The sequence below is a fragment of the Taeniopygia guttata genome, chromosome 19, assembly GCF_048771995.1.
Source record: "Taeniopygia guttata chromosome 19, bTaeGut7.mat, whole genome shotgun sequence".
NCBI lineage: Eukaryota > Metazoa > Chordata > Aves > Passeriformes > Estrildidae > Taeniopygia > Taeniopygia guttata.
Window position 1 is genome coordinate 6,184,958 of NC_133044.1, and position 10,396 is coordinate 6,195,353.

Consider the following 10,396-nt stretch of genomic DNA (forward strand, 5'->3'; position numbering starts at 1 on the left):
GGGCTCCCCAGCCCTCCCACGGGCACAGCACCCGAGATTTTCAAGGTGCCGTCTGCAGCTCCCCAGGATGCACAAATGCTGGCACGGCACCCCCGTGCTGCGAGAGGGGCTGTAGCCTTTCCTCATCCCATCTATCTATCACCCAGCATTTGTCCTTGCAGTGCCCAGGGGAGGGCATTGGGGTGATCCCCCCACATCCACATTCCCAGGGGGCACAAGGCAGGAGGTGGGACTGGAGTGGCTCCAAGGGGAGTTTTGGGGTCTGCACCCAGTGCCCACCTTTGTCATGCTGCTGATGCAGTTTGGGGCACATCTCAAAGCGCTTTCCCTGCCGGGGGATTCAGGACAGACTGAACCCTGCGACAGGGTGGGTCAGGATGGACCAAGCCCCAGGACAGGAGAACTGAAGCCCAGAGAGGTTTAGGAGATGGAATTAGGGGTCACAGTGTCTCTGGGACCCTGCACAGCACCCCCCAGCCTCCCCATGGCGTGTCCACAGGCAGATGAGTCACCATAAAGAAAAAAAAAAAAAAAAAAAAAGGAAAAAAAAAGAGAAAAAAAAATGATTTGCATGAGGAACAAATCCTTTTTACTTCTGTGAAGCACCTGTAGGATTAAGACAATGCTGGTTATATAAGGGATGGAGAAGGGTGGGTTTTATCATTATTGCTATTATTAATATTTATTTATTATGCTTCCTCACCATCCCATTACCCTGATGGGTGTATTCTGGGGAGAGAATAAGGAGATTTGTTGTAGGGCTGCTGCAGAGTGATGCACCATTTGCTTTTTCTTCCCCCAAAGCAGCAGGAACCAAAGTGGACAGTGCAAAAGCACTGCTGAGGTGGCACAGCTGGGACAGGGGCTCTTGATTTTCTCCATTATGGCTGGTTTGTGATGATTTTGGGTGGATTCTCTCCCTCCTGCTTCTGGCTGGTCACATTTTCAAGGCCAGGTTGGGCAGGGCTTGGAGCAACCTGCTCTGGTAGAAGGTGTCCGTGCCAATGGCAGGGGCTGGAATGAGATGAGCTTTAAGGTTCCTCCAACCTAAACCATTAAATGTTTCTGGCATTCTATGATTCCCTTCCCAGGGGCATTCTGGGGGTGAATGGATGCTCCCAGAGGGGCTGGATCCCACTGCTCAGAGCAGGTGACCCTGAGCCACCCACCTTCACCCACCTCCCACAGCAGCTGACAACTTGTTTCTACTCCCCCCCTTCCCCCTGCCTCCTCCTCCTCAGAGCCTCTCTCCCATTCATATCCATTTTTAAAGAAAACACACAATCAATAGTCTCTCAGGCTGGAATTTCATTAAGGTTTTCATTGCACTCGCTATCGATTGGCAGCAGAGCTGGGAGCTGCACGGAGCTGATGCTGTGCCCTGCCTGCTCTGGGACCACCCAGCCCATCCTAAAGGGAAAGGGCCATGCAGAGGATGTGGCTGCTCCATGCAGGCAGCAGAAAGCCCAGCATCCCAGCTTTTACTAACCCCTAGATTTTATCACCAAGAGCAAAACCAGGAGCCCCAGGAAGGGCTGGGATGCTGGGATTCCTTTCACGAACCAAAACAATTGCTTTGTGATTGCAAAGGCTTTGGTACACAACAGGCTCTCTCCCGCCTTCCCTGCATGGGATGCTGCTTGTTTCAGGATGTGTAAAACCAGGCTGGAATGCCTGGCCTTGCTCCCATCAAACACGGGGGCTGCAAGGAAAGAACACCCCAGAGCTCTGAGTGTGGGAGGGCAGGGTTTGCTCCGCTGCTGGTCGGTCACTTGGAAAATCAAGTGAAAAATCCCAACTTCTAAAAGGGCTCCGTGGGCTAATTTTAGGTCTGGGCCTTGACCAGAGAGATTAACAATAATTGCCAGGGTGAAAGTTTAACTTCTCCCACGACTTTTCTCAGCAATCCCCAAGGAACCGCGTTCTGCTGTGCAAAGAGCATCCCCAGGCCAGCTCCCCAAATTGCCTTTTTAAGGCTTTATTTTTAAACCAAAGCCACAGGCTGCCTTCAACAGGACAAAAATCCTTCACGAGTCCCGGCCTGCAGCTGGTGGGAGTTCCTGTGGGTGGGAATGAGCTTTGGCTCAAATCCTTGTCCCCACTTTTTGGTTGTGCCAACCCCTCGGACACAGAGCAGATCCCCCATGGACACCCCTGTTCCCACTCACCCCTAAACCTTTTTAACAGCACCCACGACAGGAGCAAAGTGTAGAACCGTGGCCTTTCTGCTATGCTGAATGATTTAAAACTGGTGGTGAATAAACCTAATATCTGCCTGCTCCTGCCAATTCTCATTACTCCGGGACTCCCTCGGAGCGATTAGCTGCCTAAAAAAAAAATAAAAATGGCTGGAAGGAATCAAGCCAGTGCTGGGGAGAGCTGCTGGCAGCATGATGTGCCCTTGAAATGCTGTGCCCGGAGGCATCTGGCAGCATCCCCCAGAGCCGGGGAGCTCCACTCCATCCTCCCCCATCCTGGCTGGGGCAGCGGGGACCTCCCTGCTGTGCCCCCTCATCCAGCAAAACCCTTGTGCTGCGAGGCCACAAAACCCTGAGGGGAGCTAAAGGGGTTTGTGAGCATCCCGGGAAAAGGCTGGAGGGGAGTTAGGAGCCCGCTGTGGCCGGGGCAGCCCAGCCATGAACCCGTTCCCTGGCAAAGCCGGGTGTGTGTGTGAGCTGCAGACAGGCCCCAGGCATCTCCCGGGCTGTCACAGCTGCAAATTGTCCAGGAGCAGTCCCTAATGGGATGTCAGGGGAGGATTTATTGGAGGAAGATGTCACAGGGATGAAAGGGGAAAAGAGAGGAAACCTGGAGAAATAGCGGTTTGGGTTTGTATTTATTTGAGGGGGAGAAATTGTTTTAAAATGTGCTTTGGTGTGTTGGAGAAGGCAAACAGGCAGTGACAGCCCAGCCACGGGGCTGGAGGAGCCTTCACTGATGGGAAGACCTTGATGTGCAAATTCCCTTCTCCTCCTCACCCTGCAACTCAGGATTTACCTTTGAGAGGGAGCAAAGCGCTTTCCTTTCAACACAAAACCCGTGTTTAATATTTCCTCTGTGACCTGGTTGAGTGATGCTCTCCCAGGATGACCTCAGAGATGGACAAGCCCAACCACAGACCAGAACAAAGCCAGACCAGCTGAAATTCCCTGGGGGAGCATGTACAAACGGAAAGGGATACAAAAACAGGGCCAAAACCCATCCTCATCTTTCTGTGGGATAACCAGTGGAGTTTGGATGGAGATGGAGAGCTCCAGCTGAGGCAGGAGCTGTGCTGGAGAGTGGTCAGCCAGCTCTCAGCATCAGCTCACCCCACATCCTTTCTGTGTGCACACAGCCTGTCCCTCGCCAAACATCTGCTCAGGATTATCTTCAGCAGCCTCTCAGATGGGAGGGAGCAATATTTGGGGTTGATGAGTGGGGAGGGAGTGCAATCTCACTGTCAGGTGGAAAAAAAGTTCAGGGCTTGATCCTTCTGCATCCCTGATGGTGCTGGGAGAAGAATTAGGAGCAAAAAGGGGATGTTCAGCTCTGTGTCAGCAGACACAATTCAGCATTTCCCATCTTAAAGTGGTTTGTTCTGCCTAATCTTGGTGCCTCCAAGAAGGACAAGTCTCTCCTGCTGCATTTATTCATCCCAGGATAAACCTGCTGGGATGGAGCTCGCTGGGCCCTCGGAATGCCACAGGTCTGCACCAGCAGGATCTGTCTGTGCTCTCTCCGTGTCTCCTGGAGCACATCTGGAGGGAGGTGGGTGCATCCCTACCTTCTCAACTGCCCCCGTGGTGTCCTGTAATTCTATTTTATTTAAGCATGTCTTTTCTCCTGCTACAAAATCACAAAAAAAAAGGCTGAGCTGGGAGAGACCCACAAGGATCATTGAGACCAACTCCTAACCTTGCACAGGACCATCCCCAAGAGTCCCACCCCTGTACCTGAGCGAGGATTGTCCAAACCACACCACCTCTGAGGGCACCTCCTTCCCTCCCTCGGGCCACCGCGGGGGAAGCCACCGGAGTCTGGCTCTGCTGCTGCTGCTGCTGATGCAAAGGAAAAGCAAAAAGTGATGCTCTGCTGTGCTCCAGCCCCCTCCTGGCACCTGCTGGCAGAGCTCAGGTGCAGAGCCCCGTGTCGGGGTGGGCACTCCCACACCATTCCTTGTGCTGCTTCAACTGGAGTTGCAGAACTGAAATTTTAGCCAAAAAACCCCCCAAACTGCAGCGTGTTGGCTCCTGCCTCCTCCCACCACAGGGCTGTGCTGGCCTTGCTGGTGACAGGTCTGTGTCTCTGCACCTTCTCTTCCAAACCACCTCCTGTTTCTGCAGGCAGAGTCAGAGGTTATCAGCTGCTCATGGGCTGTCTCTTAAACATCCCTTTTCTTTGTGCTGCTCTGCTCTGCTGGGGCTGTGCCTGACAAATGGTGTCAGAGGCTTTGTTCTGCCTGCAGAGACCACGGAGGAAAAGGCTTCAAAAACCTCCCCACAGCCCTCCGTGGCTGTGCTGCCCTGGCCAGGGGGGGTTCCAGGAGCATCACCCTTCAGTCACCTCCTGCAGCTGCTCTGCCTGGGGACAGCCTGGGAGTCCTGCTCCTGCCCTGACCCACAGCCAGCATGATGGAGCTGGGGACCTCAGGACCACATCCCTGGGGCTGTGCCAGGTCGGATCCTTCCCCTTTGCTCTTTCTGGGTATCACAGAGCTGTGGACTCCCTCGATGCTCCTGCTCCAGGCTCCCACTGTCCCTGAGGTCCCTCTGCAGCCTCCAGCCAGCAGGAGCCAAACCCCTGGGGATTTCAGACACAGAAAAAGGGCTTTCACCTTTCCCATGTGCAAACACTTCAGCAACAGCAGCTCCTTGCACCTGGAAACCTTGGGGGAAACTGTGCTGCTCCTGCTGGCAAAGGGCTGATCTTTGCTGTGCAGGATCCTCTCCCCAGCATTTCTGGCTGTGCAGGTCCAAGTGGCTTTTTCATTGCAGTTTTCCAGGGTTTGGCTTTTCCTACAGGCTGGAAAATGCCCTTCTGGCAACCTTGGCTTTGAAGCAGCCCCACGCTGCTGGGTCAGGCTGGCTGTGGTGTTCCTGCAGTGCCCAGCTCCCTGCAGCAGCTCTGAATGCTCCCTTGCACGTGTGTTCAATAAAAAAAAAAGGAAAAAAAAAAAAGCATTAAATATTAAAGGAAAAACCATCGTTGCCTGGACTCAGAGCAGCTCTTACAAATGTTAGCAGCTCCAAAATCCCAACCTTCCCTTGGCTTTGAAAGCTTCCATCTTTGCAGCAGCCTGTGGGGAGCTGGGCAAGGTGTGTGTGAGGAGCAGGGCTGGTGGGCAAAGTGCCCCTGAAGGAGCTCCCAGAATGAAGCCACATGGCCCAAAGCAGCAGCCAGGGAAATCCCATAACCCTGTCAGCCTGCAGGGGCTGCTGTGTGGAGGGGAACTGGGAAAAAGCCCTGGAAAATCCCAGTTCTGTGCCAGGGCACTGGGAGTGGCCAGTGAGGGCAGATAGTGTCACTCCAGAGGAGGGGACACCACACAGGGACAGGACAGGCACCATCCTACCCCCAGGCACTCGGGATCTGCAGCATCTGCTCCTGGGGGAGGTGTTAGAGTCCCTCCATCAGGGGGGCCCTCAGGGCCTTTTTCCCTTCAGGGGAATGGCAATGCCTTGCCTGCTCCCACCCCAATCCCAAACCCAGTCCCTGGGCTGGTGGGATCAGAAGGGAAGGTTTGCAGAACAAAACCAGTTTTTTTTTTTTTTTTTTTAAGGCAAGGAGCCCTTTCCTGGCTGGGCAGGGGGTTAAGAGGATGTTGCACTGCATATTCCCAGTTGCCCAAAAGTGAAGGCTTCAGGGAACATCAGTGGGATCACAGCCCTCCTCTGTGCTAAACATCTTCCCCAAGCTTCTAAAACCACCAAGAGGCTGTTAAAAAAAAATCACTGTTCCCTACAGAGCCCTTTCTTTTTCCAAGAGACTCTCAGGGGGCCCTTCTCCAATCCTGCTGCAGCTGGAACCTGCAGGATCACCTTCCCCAGCTCACCTGAGCACATCCTCTCGGGCAGACTCAGCCTGGACCAGGGTGGTGAGGAGGGCTTTTCACAGCCACAGGCACCTGGAAGGCTCCAGCTCCTGGGGATTCAGGGCAAGGATTTGGGGTTTGGTGTGCTGAGGGTGTATCCCAGAGCTGGATTGCTGCAGCACGATCCCGGGACAGCTCCTCACCTCAAAAATCCCACTGGCATTGCTTCCCTGGGGGCCTGGGGGTCCCAGTGGGATGCTCAGCCCCTGCAGAGCCCCGGGAGCTGGGCACTGGGGCCAGAACCCCACGGGTTCCCTCTGCTCCTGCCGCCTCCCCATGCCGGTGGAGAAGGTTATTCTGGCACAGAGAGACACCACAGGAGGTTGTTCCAGGGCTGTGGTGCTGCCTGGGGGCAGTGGGGTGCCTAAACACCCTCCCAGCCATTCTCAGGTGGGAAATGAAGAGCAGGGGTTGTGGTGACCCCCAGCACTGGCTGCTGTCCTTGCCCACAGCCCCTTCAGAATTCCTAGTGCCAGCACGGCGCTGAAACTTTAGCAAAAAATATAAATCCAGAATTGGCCAGTGGTCACCACGCAGCCAGAGTGGTGCTGGTTGTACAGCAGGAAGGAGGTGGATGCTGTGGGGACAGGGGGACACAGTGGTGGCCACCAGCAGATTGTCAGTGGCCACCTGGATTTGGCCACAGGGCTTGGTGTAGAGCATGGAGGGGGACACTGAGGGGACAGGGGGACACTGAGGGCACAGGGGGACACGTGGTGGCCACCAGGAGCTGGCCAGTGGCCACCATGTAATGGCCATGTTGAGCAGGAAGAACCAGACACTGCAGGGACACTCTGGGACAGGGGACATGTGGTGGCCACCAGGAGCTGGCCAGTGGCCACCTGGATTTGCTTTTTCCACCCTGCGTGCCTCGTTTGGGTTTCCCTGCCGCAGTGGGAAGAGGATTTTGGGGCGGGGGGAGCGAGGTGAAATCCCTGCCTTCCCCTGGGAGCTGCAGAAGCCTTCGTGGAGCATCTCCAGGGAGACTCTGTAAACAAGGAGCAGGGGAGGAGCGAGGGGGGCTCTCCATCTGCTGCACCAGCCTTGGGCCCGGCCTGCCCTCAGATGTCTCCCACAACAGGAAGCAATAAAACATTTATTACCAGCACGGGGGAGTCTCTTTCGCCTGCTGGAGAGTGGGATTTTGCCAGAATCCCACTTAGGGGTGGCTGTTTGATGATTCCCCCCCTCTCAGCCCCCTAAATTATCAGGCTAACCCAGAGATCCGAGGCTTTGAGGGGAGGAATATCAGGAGATGGCAAAGATTTCCAAAAGAGGTTCTTACCCTGATATGTGTTGGTTCAGCTCTCTTTATTCTGTGATGTCCATGGGGAGAGCGGGGCAAAAGAGGACGAAGAGGAAGGGTCAGGAGTTTATCCAGGCTTTGGGCAGGGAGGGATCTTGGCTCTCTGCTAACCCTGTCAGGGCAGGAAGGAGGGTCCAGGGTTATCTGATCAGAGCCACAGGGTCCTGGGGAAGGGGGCACAGGGTGCCTATGAGCTCAGTGTAACAGCAGTTAGCGGGGTTAGGGGGTTTACGTGTTATCAGAGGTGCCCAGCTCTGCTGCAGCAGGGGATGGTGCCCCCATCACTGGGATAACCCCACTGCGATTCCCACATCCCTCTGTGATTCCCACATCCCTCTGCTGGCTGCTGGCCCCTCTCCCACGGCACAGGCTGTGCCAGCATCAGGAAGATGCTTCCTGATGTGGGAACATCAGGAAGAGCACCCTGGCCAAAGGACTTGCAGCATCCAAACCCTGCTGGCCTTTTTAAAGCGGCCCGTCCAAACCCCACTGGCCTTTTTAAAGCAGCCCACCCAAACCCCACTGGCCTTTTTTAAAGCGGCCCGTCCAAACCCCACTGGCCTTTTTTAAAGCAGCCCACCCAAACCCCACTGGCCATTTTAAAGCAGCCCACCCAAACCCCACTGGCCTTTTTTAAAGCAGCCCATCCAAACCCCACTGGCCTTTTTAAAGCAGCCCACCCAAACCCCACTGGCTTTTTTAAAGCAGCCCACCCAAACCCCACTGGCCTTTTTAAAGCAGCCCATCCAAGCCCAGCAGCTCTGTCTGCTCCGTGTGTTAGGGGAGCAATGAGAGGACATGGCTGGTGGCTGGCAGCGGTGTTCACCCTTGGATGACAATTCCTGCTGCCTGGCTGGAATTCCTGCCTGAACTGGAGCGTGTCTCCCAGACAGATGTTCAGCTGTGATTTAAAGGCATCCAGCGGTGCAGAGGCAGCACCACCATTTCCCTGCCTGCTTGTAGCGGATCATTAGAGCCACATTTTCTGAAATAAGTACCTGTGGGCCGGTTCCTGCCGCCAGATACCCAAACCCTTCATGCACGACCTCCTTTTCCCCCACAGGGGCTGCATCCCTGCCTTTATGGAGATACCCAAACCACATCTATCCCATCCCCTTTTCCCTGCGTGGGCTGTCCACGCACTGCCCTGCCCTTGCTCTGTTATCCCCCACCTCCCTGGGTACACCCTGACTGGAAATAAGCCTGGCTGGCAGCGGGCTGGCTCTGCCCGTGTCGGAACCCAAAATGTCCCTCAGACATTTTCAGAGGTTCCAGGTCTTGGTCAAAAGCATTTTAGACCCTGGCAAGCAGCTGAAAACAGCTGTGATCTTGAGTTTGAACCATGGAATGAATTACCAACTTTGAAGGTGGAACAAGCAGTCACAGAGGGTTAGATGGTATAGTAAAAGTAGTCACAAATTAGAGGGAAACATTTTTTAGTATTGTACAAGGGGGTTTTAGTACCTGTACAGGGGGGTTTTACTTTGTACAGGGGGGTCAGGAGTTCTAAGATGGAGGAAAGTGGGCCTGATCCTGTTCTTCCTCCTTGTTCTTCCTTGCCTCCATGTTCTTGGTGATGTTGGCATTTTTCTATTGGTTTAGGCTGGGGACACACTGTTCAACGTAGGTGACAGATATTGGCACGTTATTGTAAATCCAGCACAGGTAGTTTCTGGTATTTAATGTTTGTACCATCCCACTGAGGGCAGAGCCCCACACGCTGCCCTGCAGGACAGAGCTGCGGCAGGGCAGCAGAACATGTTAGAGATAAACAGAATAAACAACCTTGAAACAGCACAGACGAACTATGGCTTCTGCTTTGGCAACGGGGCAGAAAGACAGAGACTTTCTACAATCTCGGAATCACCAATACCCACAGATTCCAACATGCCCGTGTTTCTGTTCGAGCTCCTTTTGCTGCGGAGTCTCTTTGGCATCCTGCACTCAGAGCATCGATCTCCCTCCCCATCTGCCTGTGCGACAGCAGCAGGGACCAGGCGCCCGGACGGAAACCTTTAGCAAAATCACATTATTGGGTTTTTTTTATAGCGCTGCAAGAATTGCTGCCGCAGTTTGCTCCTTCAGCATCCTGAACCCACGGGGATCAGCCCCATGGGCTGCAGCCCCCATCACAACACACTGGCCACATCCTGGCAGTGATTTCTCTCTCGTCTCCTTCGCCCACGGCAAAAACGGAACTTGTGACCCAGATGTGAGCAGCCTGTTACCTCGTTAGCCAGCCCAGCTTCCCCAGGAGCCTTTTATTAGCAGATAAACCTCCGAAATTCAGCCTGGGTCTCTGAGATGGGCTGGGAGATTCGCAGGTTAAACAGATATAAGAAGCACAGGTTTGCCCATAATTATTTTCCTGAATATCTGTCGATACTAATTAAAATTGTTCCCCATAATTAAATTTAAAACAGCAAGGGAGAGCAAGGGGTCGCTGAAATCCTTTTCTTTTGAATCACTCAGGGAAAAAAGGGGTTTTCAAATCAAATTAGTAAAAAAACCCAATCCCATTTTCTCCCCCTGCCTCCAAAAGAGGGATGGATTGTGGGGTGCTTTGGGGCTGCCCTCTGAGCCTGGCTGAAAATGGGGTTTAGGGGGGTGCTGGGGCTCAGGGCTGTGGCTCTGTAGGTGGCTGTAAGGAGAATTCAGTGTGTCCCCAAAACCCAGCACAGCCAGTGACACCCCGGTGCTGGATCAGGCAGGGAATGAGGAGTTGGCTGTGCCCTAAACCCCACACATGCCAGGACAACAAGGACAGCGCTGCTGCTGCTCCCCTCCAGGCAAGCCCTGCACAGGGGGAGCTGGTTTGGAGCTCTTGCCCGAAGCTGGGGCTCCTGCTGCCTTTAATTGATGCACAGTGCCATTTTTCTGGAGGAAAGGGGTTTGGACACAGCACTGCCAGTACTTCCAAGCTTGGCTGGGGGTGCCAGGAGGTGCTGGGAGCTGGAGGAGCCACCCCCCTGTGCTTGGCCACTCCAGGACACCCCTCACATGCAGGGCACCTCCCG